The following is a 24,279-nucleotide window of genomic DNA, read 5'->3' on the forward strand; positions in this document are numbered from 1 at the left end:
GCAGGCTAAAGTGGCTGCAGAGGAAGTAGCCAATCAGGGCCCAGGAAAGCCATATAAAAGGAGCTGCGGAGCAGTAGTTAGTTGTTGGTTGGAGTAGGAGAAGAAAGGACTGCAGGCCTGGTGCCTGGAAGAGCAGCAGGGCTGTGGATGGTTTGCTATCAGGCACCGGAGGAGCATTGAGGGAGCGCCTGGCTGGTTGCTAGGACTGAGTAGGGACTGAGCCTGGGGAGGACTGCAGGAAGATAGTGTCTCCAGGGAGGAAGCCCTGGGGATACAGCCCTATATACCATGGCTGGACTTCTTAAACACCACAGCGCAGGGAAGGCTGGGGAGAGACACCACCAGAGGGATACTAAGATAGGCCGTGGTGAACCGTTTACCACAGAAGGGGTTTGTGCTGGTTAACATGCAGACAGTGTAACTCAGCCGGAGCAATGTGTTGTTGACAAACCCGCCTGAGAACCACTGAAAGGGGTCACCAGAACTAAAGAATGCAGACATGCCCAACCAGAAGGGGGCACTCACAAAAAGTGGGTGCCAATGCCATTACAAGGATTCATATATTTACGTTTTGCATGCTACTTACTGCTATTCCGTTTCCTCCATGGCTTATGTGTGCAATTGATTCCTCGTGCTGGTATCCAGAAAGGGAAAAGTGTCATTGGTGGTGTTAGTCCACATGGAGGCTGCCCTTTACCTCAGCAAGTGCAGATTTAGTGCATATTGATTATAGGTTCTCAGAAAGTACCGGTTAAACAAATCCCGCCAGACCATTTTATTAAAGTCAATTTGGCAGCTAAAGGTCAGTCAGTGTTTTAGAAGAGATCATTAAAGCCACAGGAGTCCTCCTGCAGTCTATCTGCCAGCAGTGCAAATTCAAATGCTGCTAGCTAGCAGGGCCCCGGGAGCTGAATTGCTCTTGAGCAGATGTCTCTGGCTGTGTGGAGCAAAATCCCTGTGGCTGAGCCATGGAGTGTGCCTTCGAAATCTGGATTAGCCTCCTCAGCTTGAATGAAGTGCATGTTGGTTTGACAAAGAGGGGAGGGCCTTTGCAGATAGAAAAAATGTGGGAATGGCAAGATCCCAAATTTCTATTCCCTCCCAACTTAAAAAACTTTAAATATGTGCTGGTAATGATCAGACTACTGAGAAAGAATAGCCACCACATGTAATAAATTATAGCCAGATTTCCTGATTCTCCTTAAAACAAAGCAAAATTCTTCTTCCATGCTGAATCTCGGCACCGAAATTGGTACTTCAGCCCTTAAATACCACTATTATTAGGCTGTAAACTAGATCTTGTTTACCAAGTAACAATTTACCTGTTCAAATGACACTTTTGGGTAACCCTAAATATTGATCTTAAAAATCGGCCTGTTGTGTGTATATATAGCCTAGTCAGGAGAGAGTGAGATCTCCAAAGTTTCCTTTTTATTGGAAAAAGGACAAAAAGTTCATGAAAATAACTGGAAAGAAGAATCTAACAAAAGTTATTGGCTAACAATTGCAGCTTGATTCAATGGTGTACAAGTGCATACATGGCACACTTGTTTGTGTTATTGTCCTTTACAATATTTCTGAGGAAATCTTGGAGAAGTAGATTAAATTCAGAAGCAAACAGAAAAATTTTTACAAGGCAAAGCTGAAATAGGGAGCTACAAGAAATTGTCCTAATTTTTATGAGAATCACATCGAAGTGACTGCAAGTGGCTAATTTTAATTGGCAGATACATTATGACATAGGATTTCCAACCAAATAAAGAGAGCATATAGTGGCATTTATGCTACGCTTTTGATTTCTGGCTTTATTTATTCATTAAGTTAGATGCTTGTTGTGAGAGCACTGTGGTGTAGTGATGCATGTGTAATCAGGTATTGTTCACTTTTATTTTATGAAATGAGAGTATGCGTGAAATGAGATAAACAGGTGGGGGAAATGGGAAGCCTTCAGTGGAAAGCAGCCAAACTCCAATACTGAGTGTAGAAGCTTACTCAGGCATGGAATAATTAAAGCTTGGTGAGGTACCAAGCAAACCAGCGTTCAAGGCTGGCATAGTCTGAGCTGGCATGCCAATGATTTGCTGAAAGCAGGACAAACCACTTTAAGAAGTTGAGAAGATGAGGACAAGTCAGCAGTTCTGGATAATTGTCACTGGTTTGTGAGGGCTTGTTTTTTGTTTTTAGCCTAAAACTAAAATGGGGTAGAATAGTGGAAAATGAGAGAAGTTCATATGTCTAGTTTTCTAGGTCAATGTCACCTGAATTGCAGACAGCAGGGACTTTCCTCTGATGCAGCCAGTTCTGCCAACAGTCAGACACAGGATACCTGGGTCCATTTAGTATAGTATCTCATCTGACATGGCAATTCTTATGAATGCCAACAATGAGGGATCTGGAGTTCAGTTCAGATGGTTACCTGAGACGTACCCAAGCCACCTGAACATCTTGGGGCTGGGAATCTCAAAAGAAAAGGTTTTCTTTGTGGTTTTCTTGTACTTCTGCTGCTAGTCATTATGGCTTCAGCTGGATCTTTATGTTGAACAGCATGGCAGAAAGGTTCTTCCTTTTAAAAGAATTGCTTAATCAATACAGGAAAACTTATTCTTTCATCTCTCTTTGATAATTTTGCCCTTTTTAGTTTCTGTCTGCAAGACTCCTCCTCCTACCCAAATCACCACAACTTTGTCATGTTGTGTGGTAATAAGCTCCAGCATCCTGGGAGCATAGCTTCCTATCGTGTTCTACTTTTACCTTGAGTATAAGCATTACAAAGGATGCTATCCCCTTCCCTTCACTTTAATTTCTTCCTCTTGCACTGCTCTGTAGGGTTGCGAGGGGGGAAGATGTGCATGACAGGAGAATGTTTGTTTAAAAGGGATCAAGAAAAGTAAACGCTAAAGTGAAATTCTGTGTGTATTATGGAGTACGGTTTGTTGAGTAATTGACAAATCAAAGGACTGAGAACTTGTTAACTGACAAGAATCCACTTTCTTTCTTGCACTCTGAAATAGAGGCTGACACTTCTAAACTCCTTTGGGGAACAAGAAACTATTTGCTTTAAATTTCAAATGAAAAATAAATTTAAATAATGTGAAACATGTAACTGAAACTTAGCCTCTAGACAAAAATCGCCAGAGAATATTTATCCATAGAGAATAATAAGGCTGTCACTTTAAAATTATATTCACACCAGAATAGTTTGCCTCTTTAAATACTTAGGCAGCTTTTCATTGATAGATGACACAGAACAATGGTAATTGTGATTATCTGAGCAGAAAATTAGATTTTTTTCCACCCCCCACTGAAAATTGATCAGCAGAACTCTACTCAGGTGGATCAAGTTGTTTTTTTTTTTTTAATTGTTTAACATGAAAAGACTTAAAGGGATCCTGTCAAATTGAATTCTATTCAAGAATGAAATATGAGTAAAAAATGTTAGGTGTTGTCATGATACATGAAATCTCAGCCTGCCTCAAACAGGAGGCATTTATTAAAGACAACAAATACAAAATAGACACACAAATAGGTTTGCTTTACAGTTTCCTTTCCTTTCTGTCTCCTTTGTTTCCAGAGACTACATCCTGCCTGTAAATCTATTCAGCATGCACAGAGACATCTATGGGCTCTCTAACATACTATAATTAAACATATCACAGAATATGCTCTAAAAAGAAAGCTCAGTATACACACCTTAACATACTTAAAACCACCTTCTCCAAAGAAGGACACTGTCAGAAAAGTAGATCGCATCATGGAATGGGCCAGACAAATACCCTGAGAGAACCTGTTTCAATATGGGGGGGAAAAACAACCTTGGATTGCAGATCCCACCATTGTCACCTACCACTCCACACTGGAACCCCTATGGGGTATCATTTAAACAATTACAACCCATATTCAATGAGGACCGCATCCTGTAAGAAATCTTTCCTGAACTCCCACTTTGGCCTTCAAACAACCCGCTAGCCTCACCAAGCTCATCATCAGAAGCAAACTCCCCAAGGACCAGAACGCACCAACGCCCAGTGGCAGCAGAGCCTGCCATAACAGATTCAAAACCTGCAAACCTCTTCTCTACTACAATGATCAATACCCCCTACAAAATGCCTTTCAAGATCCATAGGTCCCACATGTGCCTATCGCAACGTGTGGTATACCTCATCCAGTGCACTAAATGCCTCAACAATTGTGTGGGTGAAAACAGACAATCACTATGCTGTTGAATGAGCGCATACAGAAAAACAATAAGATAAAAACACCATATCATCTCTGGGCAAACACTTCTCACAAAACGATCACTCTATATCTGAGCTCTGTCTTTGTCGTGAAAGGAAACCTGCACAACACCTTCAAAAGACAAGTCAGAGTTTAAATTCATAATTTTGTTAGATGCTAAAAATCATGGACTTAATAAAGACACTGGATTTATGGCTTATTACAACAACCCACTAACCCTCTTTTGTCCTTGGATTGCAGAATTAATGTCCCACTTCACCTTGAATGGTCTCTTACAATATGCTAACTCCTTATGGTAAACAATCTGTTCTACCTTGTATTTAGCTGTTGATGTGCTGAGTACCTTTCCCAGACCTGAAGAAGAGCTCTGTGTAAGCTCTATAGCTTGTTTCTTTCACTAACAGAAGTTGGTCCAATAAAAGATATTACCGTGTGTCTCAATATTATGAGGCCAACATGGCTACAACACTTCAAATGTCATTACACACATTCCTGTTTGAGTTCCCCTGCCAATTTTTGTGATTTTTAGCCACTGACATGGGGTCTTTCACCACACTGGCACCTCTTGCTGGGTGTTTCAGGAATTAGTTCAGCCCCACTGGGCATGTCCTAAGGTAATGGTGGCTGTCCCGTCTTTGTCTCCAGACCTGTTATGGCTCCCTTCTCTCAGCCTCTGCTTCATGGCACAGCCTTCCGGCCGTGTCACCATCTGGTTTTCTCTCTATGCCGGGGGACTCCTCCAACAAGAGTCCAGCCACTCCTCGCAGCGGCTTGGCAGACCACAGCTGGGCCACTCCTTCAGTGGCAAGTTGAGGGGTGGGGGTACCCAGGCCTGCCCACTACTCCAGGCTCTGGCCCAGGGACCCTGCAAACAGCAGCTTCCTGCTGCCTTTTCCTTTCAGCTCACTGTCTCTATTCCATGGGCCACTTCCCCACATCCTCAGTTCCTTCTGCACCTGCCTCTGGCTCCATCTCCTTTACTCTTTTCAGATGAGACAGCTTGTACTTAGTCCAAATTCCTGGGCCATTGATAGTACTGATATTAGCCACTAATATTCATAAGAAGCGTTTGTTAGATCATTGCATGTTGACTCTTCCCAATTAGTTACTTGCTGAAACCTACTACTGACTGGAGACTTCCCATCTTTAAATGTGTCATAAGAGAGGTTGTCGTCTGAGACACTGGATCCACCTGATCAACACATTTTCACTTAGGCCTTGTCTACAACAGCAAATTGACTGGAATCAGCTATTCCACAATACCTGTTCTGAAACAGTTCTCTGTGTGGACCCTCTGTTCCAGGATAAAAAATATTGTATTCCATAATAATTATTCCGCTTTGGAAGTGCATTAATTATTCTAGGAAAAAAAGACTTTGATTGTTGAAGTGTGTGTCTACTCAAGGAGCTTATTACCTCAGTAACTATTCCAGTTTATTTCATGATGTAGACAAACCCTTATTTAGACCCTTTCTAACTGAAAAGGAAAAGAAAAACTATATCACTTGTAGTGTGAATACATGTGTGTGTGCCCAGGCATGTACATTGAAGCTATAATCTTTAAACCACAGTCCTCAGCATGAGAGCTGACTCACAATCTTATCTCTCAGCTGTGTCTCATTAGTAGGAACAACACTGATTTTTAGTTCCCAAATTTATCTGCCTCCCACACAAATCTGCTGCTGTTTGCTGTTTCCCCACTAAATTATGAACATCAGAAATGCAACATTTAAGAAACAATTTTTTACAGAAATCTTAGTCTCCGTTAAAATAATAAGCCTCTCAAATTTCCTCCTGTTGTTTTTGTATCTGTGTACTTCACTTTGTGGTTTTTGTCAGACACATTAAAAAGGCCAGTGTCATTTGGGATTTGGAGACTCGAGTTATGCTCTTTGTCTTTAGAGCTATGGAAATATATATTTAAATTTGCAGTCAGAGAATCCATTAGAGAGCTATCATTTGATCATATTAAATTCAGTTTTTCCTACAACTGACTTTGTGATGTGTTTGATAAAACTGCCCCTCTGGACCTGCCCTGGCAAAAAGTGTTTTAATTAATAAAATAAAGGCACATATACATGGGTAAAGTCCATTATTTAAAAACAGCTCTGCTACTTACACTGCTTAGTTCCTTTTCAAGGGACATATATAATTCTGTAAAGTAAAGGCAGTTCCTTTCTGTTCTAAAATAGATTTGAAAGAAAGGACAGAAAAAGGATTTTTGAGCAGGGCATGAATGTGTGGCATGACTGGATAAATGATAAAGGACTGAAAACCTGATTTTCAAAGGTACTTCGGTGCCTACAGATGCAGATAGGCACCTAGTAGGATTTACAAAAGCACCCAAGCAGGTTAGGTGCCTAATTCCCATTGATTTTAGGGAGGTGTTGAGAGCCCATTATGCCCACTTAAATCAACAAGCCTGGAATGTGTTTGGTACCTCTTGAAATCAGGCTCTTAAAAACTGCACCCCCCAACCCCAAGAAGGTCAAGCTTGGTGGTTGTCAACCTTTTCCTTATGACTCCATGCTACAACAGTAATTACTTTTGTGGCCCCATCTCTAATGTCCCAGATTGAGAGAGGGTGGTCTCATGACCCCTTGGTTGAAAACCTGGGATTCAACATTCTGAGGGTTTTGAATTGGTGGGCTTTGATGTTAAACAGAAGCTACCAAAGTGAGACATTTTTAAGTCAGCAGGTCCAGATAACTTGCACCCGAGTTTTCAAAAATCTCTCTGAAGAGCTATCTGAACTATTAATATTGCTTTTTAATAAGTCTTGGCTTGCTAGGGAAGTTCAGAAGACTGGAAGAAAGCTAATGTGGTGCCAGTTTGTAAACAGGGGAAACAGGATTACCTGTGTGGTCATAGGCCTGTCAGCCTGACATTGATCCCGTGCAAGATAATGGAGAGGTTGATTCAGGACTTGATTAATAAAGAGTTAAAGGAGTGCAATGTAATTTAGTGCAAATCAACCTGGGCTTGCATCTACCCTGGATGGGGCACTTTTCTTCAGCTCATCTCTGTAAATGAGGGAGGTGGAAGAAAATTGGGTTTTTAAAAATATTTTTTTATAATAAAAGGTTTGAAAAGTAAATGCAAATGAAATAGCCAGGAAAGCTAACACCTGGGCAGAGGGTTAAAAAAATAGGCTTCGCTGAGTAGTGACAGATGTAATAAAAGTTAAGGATGATGATTAAATATTGATATAGTGACATAACTTTTCATGGTGCTTTTGTAGAGAGTTAAAAAAAGAGACTGTCCCTCTTCAAAAAGCATACCACGTACATCAAGCAGAGCTAGAAAACCAAAGAAAGAAAGCAAAGGAAGGGAAAAGGAAAGTAGTGGATGCATAGGTGCCGACTCCGTAGGCCTGGGGAAAAAGTGGTGGGTGCTGACCACCCACTGGCAACTCCCCTATCAGCTCCCCTCTTCCCCCCCCCCCCAGCATCTTCTGCCTGCCAGCGGACCCTGGCGATTAGCACTTTCCCGTCTCTCCCTGTACCTCCCACCCGCCGAGATCAGTTGTTTCACGGCATGCAGGAGGCTGTGGGGGAGGAGAGGGGAAGAGGGGAGGAGCGAGAGTATGGCATGCTTGGGGGAGGGACCAGAACAGGGCAGGAAGAGGCAAGGCATGGGTGTAGCGGGGCTGAGAAGAAGTGGGGCAGAGGAGTGGGGACAGGAAGAGGCGGAGCAAGGGGTGGAGTTGGGGGTGGGGCCAATGGCAGAGCTGGGGTCGAGCTCCCCCCGGCACATTGGAAAGTCGGTGCCTGTGAGTGGATGGAGGTTTGAGTAATAAAGTGTGGCCCAAACTCCGTCTAAAATTTTTTATTTAGAGGAATAGTCTTCAGTGCTGAAAATGTTTGGGTCAGGAAATGTAGGGAGTTTAACAGTGTCTCCCAGGGAGAAACTTGAACAGAAGGAGCCCTTTTCTATAATCACGTGCATCATCTATGCTAAAGCATGCTAAATATAGGAATTGTTGTTTACATTAATACACAGGATTCACAAATGCTAGAAAAATATCATGATATCATTCCGGCTCACACCTCCTGGTACTGTCGGTGGCCAGTGATTTGTTCGATGTAGATGTCCCTGGACCATTGGATGCTGTCCGAGACCAAAAGAATGTGCGGGAAACAGAGTGAGAAAACATTCAAACCAGCCTCCCCCAGATATTTGTTATTTGTCAATAGATGGTTCCTACACTAGCTGTTCAGTCTTGAAAATCAGGTAATTAAACTGCTGAGTATCCAGTAAGTTTGAAGTAATCAGTTTATCAAAGATAGATCTTGGGGAAATTCAGCAAATTACAAAGCTAATCTTGAAAATTAACTTATCAATAAAAAGAAAAGGAGGACTTGTGGCACCTTAGAGACTAACCAATTTATTTGAGCATGAGTTTTCGTGAGCTACAGCTCACTTCATCGGATGCATGCCGTGGAAACTGCAGAAGACATTATACACACAGAGACCATAAAACAATACCTCCTCCCACCCCACTCTCCTGCTGGTAATAGCTTATCTAAAGTGATCATCAAGTTGGGCCACACACACACACACAAACTCACTCTCCTGCTGGTAATAGCTCATCCAAAGTGACCACTCTCCCTACAATGTGCATGATAATCAAGGTGGGCCATTTCCAGCACAAATCCAGGTTTGGCCCACCTTGATTATCATGCACATTGTAGGGAGAGTGGTCACTTTGGATGAGCTATTACCAGCAGGAGAGTGAGTTTGTGTGTGTGTGTGGCCCAACTTGATGATCACTTTAGATAAGCTATTACCAGCAGGAGAGTGGGGTGGGAGGAGGTATTGTTTTATGGTCTCTGTGTATATAATGTCTTCTGCAGTTTCCACAGTATGCATCCGATGAAGTGAGCTGTAGCTCACGAAAACTCATGCTCAAATAAATTGGTTAGTCTCTAAGGTGCCACAAGTACTCCTTTTCTTTTTGCGAATACAGACTAACACGGCTGTTACTCTGAAACTTATCAATAGTAAGACTTAGACAGATGGTGACATGACTGGTACTTTGAAAATAATAAGATACTCAATATTTAGAAACTGCAAATATTTCTCTCAATTATTTTTAAAGGTCTAATTTAAATATAACAAGGCATTAAAACTGAGCAGGATATAGTAGGGATCTGCGATTATGTTGTATTTGTACGTGTGTTTCGGTGCTTAAATATACAATCAGCCTCGAAAATGGGATATTGGAATTTTAATAAAATCATTCAGATAATACCTTGCGTTTACATCAGTGGTGGGCAACCTGGAACTTGGGGAGGATATTGAGACAGTCTTGTGAAAACTGCTGTAGGATTTGCAATGACCTTAAGTGGTCAGGTCCTCATATTTATGTTTTGTCTGAGATCCCCCTTCCAGAAGCATAGTTCTGTTAGTCATGTACAGTTAGTTATTGCTCATTATGTCAGCTCTAGTGTTTTCTAACACTGATTTTTGGTGTTAATTTCTTTTATAATGGGATTTTAATAAATAGAAAGCAAATTATCTCAGTGGAAGTGTTTAAGGATTTAATCTGTCCGTATAAAATGCTCATCATCTCAGCCATTCTTAATTTTTATGACTATTTTTAAGGCATTAACTTTTTGTGGTTGTAACTGGGAGTCTTTGGCTTCAGTTCGGAGTCAAGGCATGTAGACATTCGGATAAACTACAATATACCATTTCAATTCATTGTGATTAGTGTTTTGCAACCATTTAATCAGGAAGTTGCAAGTGCAGTAATCCATATTATGATCTATCATTCCAATAAGTACCTAAAGATATTGAATCAATGCTTTTGCTACTTCACATAGGAATGGCTCTGCCAAATATGTATGCATGAAGATATTTAATATAGCTATAGATATCAATATAGAGTTTCAAATCCACATGGTAAACAATGCCCAGTATATGTGTTGGCGTGCTAAAAAGTATGATGGAAAATTTAATTGTACAAAGCAGCTGTTTTTCTTTAAACCACTATATTTTGACTAGTTAAATTCTTAGAACTGAATACTCCAAATGCACAAGGCTATACTATCTATCCAGTGTAGCTACATTTCTGAGACCATAGAATACTTAATAGTTGTACAGGGTACGTGATAACAGTAAGAACTATTCAGTGACTTAGCTACCTGGTGTGAAGGTAGACCATCCATGAGGCATCTATAGAGACCTGTAGTGAATCCCAAGGAGGAGACCATGGTCATGGTATGTATCGCTACCAATAATACATGAAAGTGCAAGAAAGAGGTACTGAAAGCTAAATTTATAGTCCTAGGAAGACAGCTGTTCCATTTTTCATGTATAGGGTAAACTGGACAGGATGAATTTTAATGTTTCAATCCAGGGATAAGAAAGAAGCATACGGAAGGAGTTAAATCTGTTTGGTACTGGGTAATTCTTTGGGAGACGCTGTGCAGAAGGGACGGGGCTTCACCATAAGAAAAGTGGAGCTACACGGCTGGCACATTGATGATGTTTGGGAGCATGACATTAGGACCTGGGGGCTGGTTGCAGAGCATCAGGAGTACTCTGGTTGGATGAAGCCATCTGTTAAGGATATCACCAACAAAATTATCTCCCTCTCCAGCATTAAAGGATAGGTTAGGAATTACAGCTGGAGTGAAGGAGGAGACAGCATTGGACTGGAAACAAATTATGGAAAATTTAACACTCTGTCAGGCTAAGGAGTCAAATAAAAGTAGGCAAATGGCCAAAAATGTGAAGGTCTTATCCAAAGCCCATTGAAGTCATTGGGAGTCTTGACTATGTTGACAAGATTTGCACTTGCTTAAAGCCATTTTTTTAATCAGCTAAATGCAGAACTTCCACTGATTCGATCACCTTTTAAAACTACTTTTCCCCTCACCTTTCTTTCTGGTATCTTGCTGTTTTCTCTCTCCCTTCACAATCAGGTCTTGGCCTCTCTACCTAGTTGGAAAAGTGCTGCATCATTTTTTGTGTGACTGCCCGTCATGCACAAGAAAGCAGAGAGAGAGCATTGAGTACTGTGTGTCTGAACACTGCTAGCATTCTCTCCACTGGGGACTGAGATTCTTCTTTCAAACTCATTCAACTGCTGCCAAAGCACAGAGCAGAATGCCACTGGGGAAGCAACTATTTTTAAAAAGGAAATCTTGTACCTGTTACCTCAGACAACATTTATGAGTTTGTATCCCTTATGGACAAGGCCTGTAGAATGTAATGGGATGAAACCAATAACATTTCCTGCAAATTTATTTACTTTTAATAGTGTATATACCCCTTCATTCATTTTTTGTAACCATGTTTTAGAATTTAATACCCAGAATATAATTTGATTAAATTTGATAGGATGGATCCAAAAACTTGTTATTGTACAGAATATAGAATAGAAAATAATACATGTCCTATATATACAAATGTATAATACCTTATTTTTATTCACTTTACACCCATACACATTGGCGTATGTATACTAGGTGCGGCAAATTGCCGGTACGATTATCATGGGTCCTGCACTTCCTCTTCTTTGGAGGTGGGAGGGGGTTCAGGGCACAGTTTCCTGCCCCCTGAACTAGGGTATTTACTGTCCCACTAGTAACCCAGAGAAGGGTAGTGGAGAGGGAGGGACCCAGGCCCGCCCTCTACTCTGGGTCCCAGCCCAGGGGCCCTAGGGATAGTGGTAAACCACTTGAAGTGCTTCCTTCCCCTGGGCTACTTCCCTTTCCTGCTCTTCAGCTTGTGGGGCTTCCTGCCATCTCTCTCTGCACAAGCTGGGTGTTTCTTTACCTAGGGTCTTGGTCTTCTAGCCAGCCACAGCACTTCTCCAAACTGCACTCTGCTCCAACTCCTTCCCTGGCTGATTGAAGCAAGGGGGTTTTAATCAGGTGACTAGCTTCAGGTGCTCTAATTGGCTTCAGGTGCTTTTAATTAATCTATAGAAACCTTTCTTCCCTCTATAGGGAATAAAACTTCTTCTCATCCTGGGACTTACATATCTGTCCTAAATCACTCTCCTGCTGCCTTGTGGTCACATAGGGTAGATTTTACAATTGCTTAGCCTACAACTAGGTCAAATTTTTCAAAGAGCTCAGCATATTGGGTTTCAATTTCTTTCTAAAGTCCAGTAGCTTCTGTAGATGCCCAGTTGAGAACTGAGCTCTTGAACATCCGGTCTTTATAATCTAAACTGAATTCCTAGAAACTTCAGTGTATTTTGTTAAACCATCTGTGTGGAAAAATTCTATATAATTTAATAGAAAACATTATTTCTAAGTTTTGATGAACCATGCTGTAGAATTTAAGGGAATTGTATCCCTGCTATAGAATTCTCTGGGATGATTAAAATATAGAAGTTAGTCTCTATTAAGAATAATTTCTGTAGCACCCTATTGGTCTGCATGAGCATGTGTTTACACACCCACACACACCCACACACACAAAACCCATAGGTTTGTTAGGTTGGTTGGGGGTGTTTGTATACACACAGAGTGAAATATATTATATGAACTATACAAAACTCTTCAGATGTAAATATGAACGGTTATGTAAGAATATAAATTACATACATAAGATAGATTAAAATCTTGATTATATCAAGGATGACTTATAAATAAAGTTTATTTTCACCCAAGTATAAACCCAATTTCCAAGACAGGAAAAAAATACATTTGTAGGTATTGAAGGGCTCAATTTCAGACACAATGAAAAGACACTATATTTGCAAAATACTGTAAGGAAGGCTTGATTAATGCTAGAAAGCCTTAAAACACTCTCCTAATCAGCTTAGCAAACCTCAAGGGAAGTTCTACAAGTGTGTACAGTGCCACTGCAAGCTGAAGAGGATGGCTGCCCTTTTTCAACCCAAGCGCTAGCCAAAGTTTCGAGCCCTGAGAATGTTCCAGTTGGGAGTAGAAACTGGTGATGGCCAGGTATTTCTCTTGCCACTTTGTTTATTTACAAAGGCTGTATGAAGACCTGTGTTTCTCAACACAGAAAGAGTCAAATAACAGAAAACTGCTTTATTTTTGTTCCGGCACCACCAGCCAACACCAGATCCAAAAGCTCTCACTCTTTTTCCAGGATTATGCTGTACTCACAGGCTGCTGCTTGGCTTTCTTCCTCCTCCGAGTTTCTCTGTTTCCAGCCTCTCTGTCTGTTATTCTCTCTCATGAAATACTCAGCAAAACCCCACTGCCCACTCTGTCCAAACTCCTGGGTGGATTCACAGTCCCTTTTTGTCTTAGATGGGGGAATTGCTTTTGATGAAGTCATTCTGGCTGGCAGTAATGTTACCTGGAGGGTGCATTCCCTCCCACCCAGTCTGAAAGAGGTTTGTGATTCAGACAGTCACCAGTACCTGTTGGCATAACACTGCCCCTTACGTTAGCTCCACCCATCACCCCGATGGCATCCCAAATGGTGATGCCCTGTGTGACCCATCCCAAAGAAAATAAACTGTTTAGCCAACTAAAAATTATACAAGTTTAACTATCTACAAAGGTACAATATCCTTCTGTCAAGATGTTTTCATATCCACAACCCAAATTGATTTTTATACCCACCCAAATTCCTGTGGGATCTTATGCTCCCAGAGGACTTTTTCAATCACCAAGGAGCCGCCCCTTTCATTCAGCCCCTGAGGAAGAGCTGTGGATTCTGTGGAACTTGCTGGCTGAGGCAGACCCCACCCATTCTGTCTGAATGGGGTATTCATCTCTGTAGCAATTTTTCTAGCCTCAACTTCCACAGCTACAGCCTCAGATTCTGGGGGGCAGCCAAACTGAATTTTTGTCTCCTGAAGTATAAGCACTAGCATCTGTGCCCAATATGAAATGGGTATTGAAACATGGATAGGCCAAGACAAAAGCAGTCAAAGAGCCTTTTTCAACTTTGAAAGTGCTAAATCAGCCCCTGCTGACCACTGAAATGATTTCCCTTTCTTACTCTTTGCTGCTTATCAGAAACATTCAGCAAACGTACAGGGATCGGTTCTTGTTTGGCATCCACAAAAGCGTTAGCAGCTAAGATTCCCCGGAGACCGTGGATCTCAAAACAGGTTTCAACCACTCCTCATCTCTCCCTCTCTCGAAACCTACCACAGCATGTAGCTGTTATAATGGTTTCTTCTGACCGTACTTTTTTCTCCCAGGGCAGGACATTTCATTCACAGCAAACCAGTTGCTGAAACCATTTGTCCCACCTTTAAAGGGAATTTCCATAGACTGAATTTGTAAGACACCTTTCCTGGCATTGATTATGCAGTTATTAGCCATAATGAAGTCCAACCCAATTATTAGCTTATCCACTATTTCAACCACCCAGACTTCCAGCACTAATTCCAGATGTCCAATTTTCAAACCCAATTTTTAGATGGATGCCCTTGCCCCAGTCACTGTCTCCATTTGGGACCAATTAGGTGGTTCAGCTTTGGATCCCCGACCTCTAGCCTTTTAGCATGTCTGGTTTGATGACTGCTATGTTTGAGCCAATGTCAATCACCACTGTGCATTTTACAGATCATATTATACACTCAGTAGCCAAACTCCCATTATTGTTGTTGAACTGCCTAGATCTAAACAAAATCTGCGGGGCTGACCCTTGTGCCTCCAAACATTGCCCTTTCAGCTTGGTGTTTCCCCATTTCCCAAACTTAGCAAGAGACTATCACTAGAGATTTGTGACACCCTGTCTTGATCTGTCTTAAATTATTAACAATTGTTTTTGTGGCCAATTTTGTTACAGTACCAGCATTTAACTGAATTGCTTTCTTTAGTTTATTGCCACTTTCCCTTCTTTTGCAAACTAAATTTATCATTTGTTCTAATTGTTCAATACAGTCATGAACCAGATTAGAATCCCTTCTTTCATCATACACATTAGAGACAGTAGTACTTACAGGACTTATGGCAGTCAGTTTCCATCTTCCTCATTAGCAGCTGCTTCCAGTGAACTGTTGGAAGAAAAGATTAAAATTCTGTGGCAAAATCCACAGACTCTGAGTGTCTTTGTTCACCTTTTGCTGATCTGTTCCTACAAGCCGAAGTCCAGCATCTATACGTTGGTCCATTGCCAGTCTATCCTGGAAGGCCTCAGTAGTTTCTGGGTAGGCCAGAAGCCCAGGTCTCCACAGATCCTCTTCCAGTTCAGGTGGGTTTTCTTCTTTCCCGCTCCTCTACCTCTTTGCTGTGCCCTGGCCAGCTGAGATTGATGGCTAGCTCCAAACTTAATGTCAAAGGCTTGTACCAGGTCTGGATAACTCCATCTCTCCTTTGGGGGGGTAATTTCTGCAGTGCTATCAGTCCAGGGACACCCAAATTGGCTGATAGAAACCCCCCTTTCTGTCCTTCTTTCCAGCCATTCATTTAATGTATAAAGTTGAATTAAGCCAAATAAGCCTCCCAGAGTTTTTGCATCACTTGAGCTGTGACAACCTGGCCTCTTCCTTCTGGGTCCCTATAAATTACAAATGGAGTAGAAAACTGTTGTCCAAGTCCTCTGATTGGCCCAATTCTTCATTCAGGCAGCTGCCATCCACTGTGGTCTTGTGACCCTTTGATATCCTGCAGCTGAAATTTTAGTTCCTTAAGCTGCAACCCATCTTGGTTAGCAGGTTTCAAACTGGTCAAAGCCTGCTTGGTCTCTGCTATTTCATGGAAGATCTTCTAGTCTATGACAGTCAGGTTTGTTCTCATCTCATCAATCCATTTTACCATTCCAGCCTGGTATGTTGCAGTTGGGTTTCTGAATCTGTCCAGGCACTTTGTAGTTGCTGCTCCAATAGAGATCTCATCTCAGCTGGAAATCCTCTCTGAGCCCTTTCTGGAAAACCTCCAGTTCTTGTTTTAATTTAGGTCATGTCTTAATTCCTTTTGTGAAATCTCCAGCTCATGTTTTAATTCCTGTTGGCCATTTCTGATTTCTGCAAATATCTCTGTTATTTGTTCCATCTTGTTCAACAGGAACACCAGGCTTACAATCTCTCTCCTTGGAAACTGGATCCCACTACTGGCAATAATGTTGCCCCATTTTGACCCAAGCAACTAGTCAAAGATTGCGGTCCTGGGGGTGTTCCAATTGGGAGTAGGAATTGGTGATAATCAGATATTTCTCTGCAGTTTTGTTTATTTACAAAGAATGTACAAAATCCTATGCCTCTGAACGCAGAAGGCATCAAATAGCAAGAAACAACTTCTTTTGTTCACATCACCAAGAACACTCTTCAGCTAACACCAGACGCAAAAGCTCACTGTCGTTAGCTTTTTCCAGGGTCACACTATGCTCACAGGCTGCTGATTGGCTTTCTTCCTCCTACAAGTCTTGCTCAGTTTCCAGCTTGTCTTTTACTTACATCCCACCCATGCAACAAAACCCCTCCACCCACTCAGTCCAAACTCCTGGGCCAGTTCACAACCCCCTTTTGCCTGGGGTGGGGATGAGATTCTAATTAACTCACCCTGACAGTTATATTAATTGAAGTGTCCAGCCTCAAAGAGGTTTGTGCTTCATGCAGTCACCAGTACCTCTCAGCCTACCAGGGGACTTGAGACCAGAACAATATCTTCTGGGAGACCTGCAGTTCTTAATTGTGACTGATATCTAAAATAAATGAAAACTTTAGGCCATGTCTATGGTAGTGAACTTACAACTGCACAGCTGTACCAATGCAGCTGCACTGCTGTAAGATCGCTCGTGTAGCCGCTCTATGCCGATGGGAGAGAACTCTCCTGCTGACATCATAAAATGACCTCAATGAGTGGCAGTAGCTATGCCGGTAGGAGAGCTTCTTGCTTACAGACAGCCCCCCAACCTGAAGTAAATACTCACCAGCAACTACACACCACACAACAGAACCACTAACCCAGGAACCTATCCTTGCAACAAAGCCCGTTGCCAACTGTGTCCACATATCTATTCAGGGGACACCATCATAGGGCCTAATCACATCAGCCACACTATCAGAGCCTCGTTCATCTGCACATCTACCAATGTGATATGTGCCAGCAATACCCCTCTGCCATGTACACTGGCCAAACTGGACAGTCTCTACGTAAAAGAATAAATGGACACAAATCAGACGTCAAGAATTATAACATTCAAAAACCAGTTGGAGAACACTTCAACCTCCCTGGTCACTTGATTACAGACCTAAAAGTGGCAATACTTCAACAAAATAACTTCAAAAACAGACTCCAACGAGAGACTGCTGAATTGGAATTAATTTGCAAACTGGATACAATTAACTTAGGCTTGAATAGAGACTGGGAGTGGATGTGTCATTACACAAAGTAAAACTATTTCCCCATGTTTATCCCCACCCCCACCCCCCACTGTTCCTCTGACGTTCTTGTCAACTGCTGGAAATGACCCACCTTGATTATCACTACAAAAGGTGTCCCCCCCACCCCCGCTGGTAGTAGCTCACCTTAAGTGATCACTCTGGTTACAGTGCGTATGGTAACACCCATTGTTTCATGCTCTCTATGTATATAAATCTCCCCACTGTATTTTCCGCTGAATGCATCCGATGAAGTGAGCTGTAGCTCACGAAAGCTTATGCTCAAATAAATTTGTTAGTCTCTAAGGTGCCAAAACTAAATAGAAAGATTTTTAGGGATAAATGTAGCTAGGAACGCTGTGGGGAGCTGTGCTGAAAGATTCAGGAGAAAAGCTGAGTTGGGGAAATATTGTTGTCTTTGCTTTGCAAAAGTTCTGACCCTCAAATTTTAAAAATTACTGAGATGGTTCAGCAAATGCTGAGAAAATTCTCAGACTGATGGCTAGGCACGAAAAAGTCTTGCCATTTTAGTTGCTTGATGTCTTGAATGGGAAACATTTTTGCATCTGAAAGTTTAGTTTAGGTCTCATTGATTAAAATTGAATATTTAAACTAATGTTTGCAGTGTTGTTGCAGCCATGTTGGTCCCAGGATGTTAGAGAGACCTGGTGGGTGAGGTAATTTATTTTATTGGACCAACTTCTGTTGGTGAAAGAGACAAGCTTTTGACCTGAAGAAGAGCTCTGTGTAAGCTTGAAAGCTTGTGCCTTTCACCAACATAAGTTGGTCCAATAAAAGATATGAATTTAATAATATCTTAGTTGATGGGGTCATCATTAACATCTATCTTGCTCTTGATTTTTGCAGTATCTGCTTCTATGCCGCTGCAGGCTTCATCTACCCATTCTTGGATAGAAGGAATCTGCTATGCATCCTCACTTGCCCTTTCTTATTAAACCTCCCCATACTTGTTAAACTCAAAAATTACTATTCCCCGTAGGCCTTTTCTGGAAGCAAGGAGATAAGATCTGTCTTTGAACATTGTTCAAGGGCACCAGGTTACTCATCTGTTCAGATGGGATATGTGTGGCATAAATAGACAATGGATACTGGATCCAGAATGCAATATCCATTACATGACAACCTGTTATGTTATATTGTACTCCTGTTTTAGGATTCAAAAGAACAGTGTCTCAGTTATAGTCTGTAACAGATTATGTAATTAATGGAAGCAGGCTGAGCAGCTGCAAATAGCCTTTCAAGCCCGTAGTATTGCGCTAGGTGGGGAGAGGGTAAAATGGGAGTTATTCAGGACCACCTTTCCCGTAAGACCTGTGGACCAGAATTGTGCAGGGGAGGACACCATGGGGGCACCAGAAGCCATACGGCACTTCTCCAACCCCATGCCATGTAGGCTTTGGGAAAAACACTGCAGGAGGGAGCCAGCCAGAGACTGGAGCAAGCAGAGTAGCTGAAGCTGCAATTTAGCCAGGACCGTAGAGCACACATAAGGTCATTGGGCTGCTTTCTGCAGTTACCACTCCAAACATTCTCTCCCCTGTGGCCCTTGGCTGTTCCAACTCTTTACTTTCCCCTTCCTCATGGCCTCCAGCTTGCTCCCTTCCTCTGTTTTTCCACCCAGCTATCCAGAGTGCAAATGTACATAGGTGCTGTGGTGTTGGGAACCCATGTGGATAGATAGTATTTTTAATATTAAAATAATTAATGGTGTATAAAGAAGGATAAACTTCTGCTTATATTTACCCCTTCCTATAATACAAAATAACAGGGCACTTAATCCAATGAAAATTCATTACATTTTAAATGGATAGAAGGAAATGCTTTCTTGAAGTGCTTGATCTGTGGAATTCACTGCTGCAGGATATTACTGAGTTAATGTAACTTGATAAATTTCAGAAATTTACTAAACTTTACAACAAGGGTCAGAAGCTTACTTTTACTGATTCCAATGAGAGTTTCACCACTGACTTCAATGACAACAGTATCTGGTCTTTACTAGATGTGGAAAAGAATATTGTGTACTATGATACTAGCAAGTATAGCTGTTTTAAGGGCTGTCAGTCCCCATGCTTCAAAGCTTAACGTGTTAACTTGATCAATTTAGGTATGATCTACAAAGTTGTTAGAAAGACTCCAATTCAATTTAAGGGGAGATGGACTGAGGAGCTTCCCAACATTGGTACAATATTATTCAGTTGGGTACATTACTGGGAGGAGAGGGGGATTAGGACCTTCTTTTGGCTACTCAGAAATAGGATGCTGGACTAGGTGGGATTAAATTTATTATGGTGTGACAATTCCCAAGGTAAGACTGCCATCTGTGTGGTATTTCTAACTCATATTTACATCAAATGAACATGAACAATATCTTTTAAAAAAAGAAATAAAAGAAATTCAAGCCAATTCTATCCAGCGAAAGTTTGTAGCCCTGTAAATAAAGTAAAAGAAGCTGCAAGCTGCCTTATATTGCCCTCACATCCTCACCAAATAGTCCTGTGGCAAAAATCACCATTCAAGTGTCTTAACCTTTCACTAAAAATTAAACCAAAACATGTAATATTCTGCCTTGAACTTGTCTTTAAGTTTCCAAACATGGAAGGAAGGTCTCACAATCTGTTTCCCAAATGCCATGTAAAATAAAAGAGGGTTTTTTTAGCACAGTTTTTTCCTAAGATAATGAAGCTACATCAGATGAATTCAATATGATGTAATAGAAAGTCTCCTTGCCCTTAGCTGGATTCTGTAATTTAGCTCTTCTTTTTCAGGGCATGAATAGTACTGTCTGAGCCCCTTTCAGAACTTTAAAGACATAGGAGTATGATTTAAACTAAATGGTTTTGAAGAAACCATGGTTTAAATTCTAACTGCCTGATTCACATCTCTTTTTAAAATCTGTTTCTGTATGGTACTATATGGTGCCTATTGGAGATCATTACCTGGTTTTGTTAATTTTTTATTTGTGTAGGTTCAATGTCAAAACATCTCTTCTCATCTCAGTGTGCCTAGTTTCCAGGCGACTGATCTCAGACCCCCACAGTTAATGGCTCTTGAAAAGCCCAGGTTCAGCCTCTGAATTGTGACTTATTTGATATCATAGATGATAATCTAATAAAACTGCTTTTATTCTGAAGCTTCCCAACCTCACCCCCAAGGAACAGCCAAAATCCCTACAAGGAACAAGTCTTCACTGTTCATAAATGTTTCAGGATAAGGCTTCTTTTAAGTCAGGCATAGTTTGGTTTTTTTAACTTTGTTTTGTTCAAGCACTTCCTGCTTGAATCAGAATATGGGGGAAAATGCTATGATAGCCACTGGCTCTCATTCTCCTATGATCTTACTGGTTTGTGTACATGTGTATCACTGCCCTCTGCTGATCGTAAATAAGCAGGTCTGATATTCATCTATCAGCTGAACAAGGAAGCAGACACTTGACTAGGTAGGAGCTCAATCCTCATAACCTTACCCATGGAAGAAATAGGACCGGTGTACTTGCACTAATAAGAATTCCATGATCAACCCTAAAAGTCCAAGTTTTTGAAAGCAGGAGTCTTTAGTATGAATCTCATTATCATTTTTAGAAATGAGTGATACTCCCTCCTCCTTCACTATAGTAACATATATTCACACTTAAGATAATTAACTGCCACGTATATATTAGTTGCAATAAGTACAGCCACCTGTTTGTCCTTTGGCATAAGAAGCAGGCTTATGAAAGGAATACTAGAAATCCACTGTGCACAGATAATTAAATAATAATAATGTGCAATCTGTGAGCTTTAATGCATAACTCTGACCTACAGCTATAACATTATAATGTTAACTGTTACGGCATAGTGATGCATAGTACTGAGGTGTACTGAGACACCTTATTTATGACTTCCTCCTGATGGGATAGCACAATTTGAGTGAAGTAATATGGGCAGGTGTAGTAAACATGGGTCCCAAAGGACATCACACAACTTCAATTCAAAGGTCATCACTCTTGCTTTGAACTGGTCTAGGGCCTGAGCCAAAGGCTATTGAAGTCACTGGAAAGGCTCCCACGGGCTTCAGTGACCTTTGAGTCAGGCTCTTCGTAACACAGAACAGATGCACACAGACCTCAGCATGATAAACAGCAAAATGCATACTTCTACAGCTATCCTCTGACCCAGCGGCTGTTTCATTAACATCTGCCTGAACCTACAAGACCTTCTACCAGTTATTGGCTTCTAATATGCATATACAGTTTGGGGTTTCTTTTGGCAGCCCCTCATGTCTTTTATTATGCAAATTAATGTCCGTCAGATTCCATTGAATGTGGTTACATTCTTTTCCACATACCTGAGGAACACGATTCAGCTTCTACAGAAATGGTTTCAGTTTCTTCCCTTTGAGAGGTGATGCATTGCCATTCTGTTCAGTGTTGAATCCCTGGCTGCTGAAACACACATTTAAAAATCATGTTAAACCATATTTCAGATCATGTCTTTGAATCTCCATTACTTCCAGGGGGATTTGTTACTTTGGCTTAATTTATGCTGTTACACTGTGGGCAAAATTCTCCTCTCATTTACACCAGTATGATTCTATGTTGATAGAGTGACATCGTTGTTAGGTGGGAAAGGAATGCAGCTCTTTGTGACGAGGCTAAGGAAATACTCTGAAGGAAACTACTATGAAACAGCTAAGGGCTTGTCTACAAGGTGGGGCAATGTGCACTACTGGGGTGTGATTTCTAAAGTGCACTAATGTGTTGCTCATTAATTGGTCCAGGTAGATCCTGATGGTGCACACTAAATGTTCCCTGCTGCACTTTATCTAGTGCTGTAGCGCGCCAGTGAACATTTAAAGTATGCGCCAATTAATGAACAACACATTCGTGCGCTTCAGAAATCATACCCTATTGTGCGCATTGTCCCACCATGTAGACAAGCCCTCAGAATAACGTAATCCAGAAAAGTTGATTTGCAATGTTGGTTTGACGAATGATCACGCAAAGTAAAGGCGCACGTGAAACATAATGTTATAATGGATTGTAAGCGAGATGCGTGTTGAAAGGAAACTTCCGTCTGCTGCTGATTAAATAATATTTAAGCTTTTAGAGCTTAATTTGTAGTTGCCTTTTAGTATTTAAGCCACAGCTGCTTTCCCTTCCCCCTTTCTCTGGCCCCCCGGGATAGAACAAGTGTTTAGAAATATTTATAGTAGAGCTTTCTGAACTGAGCCATCTCAGACACTGGAGAAAATAACCATCCTAAAGGAAATTGGAGTGCAGATGAATAGCTGTTCAGTTCCTTACTGCCTTCATCTACTTTGTGTCTGAATCATGTTCCATCTTGAACTTTTGTATTTCAGGGTACATTCTTGGCCCCAGGAACGACTTCACAAATCATAGTTGTAGGTAGCTGTACACAAAGCAATCCAATCTATTCAAGTGTCAACGTGTACTTCATATTCAGAACTATGGGACTCTCCGGATGGTTCTTGATACAATAAATGGATAGTCACTAACTCCTGGAAAGGAAGAGTGTAAGGGTTTGAAGGGTGGGAGATGTTCATAAGGTTCTCATAGGCCTTGTCTGCAATCCCCTGCAGTTCGGACTATGGGGGTATGAAGAGCAGTCTGCACCAAAGTGCTGTGCTGGCAACTCCCCTATGTGATGCTGTGGGCGTGAACTAAAAAGTTCCTAGTCTGCATTAGTGTAGTCCTCTTCAGACAGGAACCAAACCCCCAAAATACCCCAAGCAGAATTTTTACCCTGAAAAGGGAAGTGATCCAGAAACTCCTTGAAACCCACTAGGGACTTCAGTATTGCTTATGATTTTACACGGAAGGCACTCAGATACTACAGGATGGGTGGCTGTATAACTCTGAAGAGAGAGGTACTGGTGTCTTAGGAGTGGAGCATCTTTCTCATTCTGTGTCAATAAAATCTCAGTCTTCATAAGGGCTGACTTTTCAGCCCTAAATGTACCTACTGAAAATCAATTAATTGAACTTCTTTTATGTTGTATTTTTTTGTTCAAGTGGAAGCATAAATTATGTATAAAACCTTTATTCTCTTCTCCCAGTAAACACGTTTGCAGCAATGTTGATGGTGAGAGCACGTTTACCAGATTCACATTTTGTCTCATTTCTGTGCTGTGTTTTTCCACATATTGTTTTTAATGTCTATGTGTGGACTAGAAAACCTTCTAAAATTTTGTCTGGAATACTGATGCTGAATTAACAGTTCTTGCGTAATCATGCAGTGGTTATATTTTTATTACAGTGGTTTTATATATATATAACAGTGGTTATATTTTTATATATCCACAGAGTGTATATATTAATAGCACACTGTCACTTTAAGAGCTGAAGTGGTTACTTTTGATATTGTATCCACATTGTTTTTGCAAATCATCCCAATTTTTGAATGATTTCCTATGCAAGTGATGTTCAAAACTCCCTAAAGGTTTATGCAACACAAGAAATGGGTTCAAGGTTCGCTAGTCAAATATTGTTTGAAATGTTTGAAAGGAGGAAAAGTAGAATATTTCAGCAGATACATTTGAATGATGATGAAAGGTATTTCTCTTCTTCACAGAGCTGGGTTATGGTGATAAATACATTGAAGATTTTGAGGCACTCAAATATGATGGTAATGGGGGCCATATAAATATCTAAGATCTACATTTAGCGCGAGACCTCAAGCACATGCTTAAGTGCTTTCCTGAATTGGAACCAGAATCAAGATGCCTTACAAAAGACTTCCTCCAAGTGC

General features: G+C 41.2%; 2 long non-coding RNA genes across 4 annotated transcripts in view; one reads left to right on the forward strand and one right to left on the reverse strand.

Moving 5' to 3' along the window:
• LOC311531721 overlaps nt 1-24,279 on the forward strand; it is a 612,131-nt gene that overhangs the window by 214,176 nt on the left and 373,676 nt on the right. The gene's annotated exons all lie outside the window — the stretch shown is intronic.
• Nucleotides 1-24,279, reverse strand: part of LOC311531723 — an 88,554-nt gene that overhangs the window by 40,856 nt on the left and 23,419 nt on the right. Inside the window, exon 3 of the long non-coding RNA XR_014714268.1 lies at nt 21,857-21,950. This is a non-coding gene — a long non-coding RNA (uncharacterized lncRNA). The remainder of the gene's footprint in view (nt 1-21,856; nt 21,951-24,279) is intronic.

This window comes from Lepidochelys olivacea (assembly GCF_965140295.1).
Source record: "Lepidochelys olivacea isolate rLepOli2 genome assembly, chromosome: 15".
Classification (NCBI taxonomy): Eukaryota; Metazoa; Chordata; order Testudines; family Cheloniidae; genus Lepidochelys; species Lepidochelys olivacea.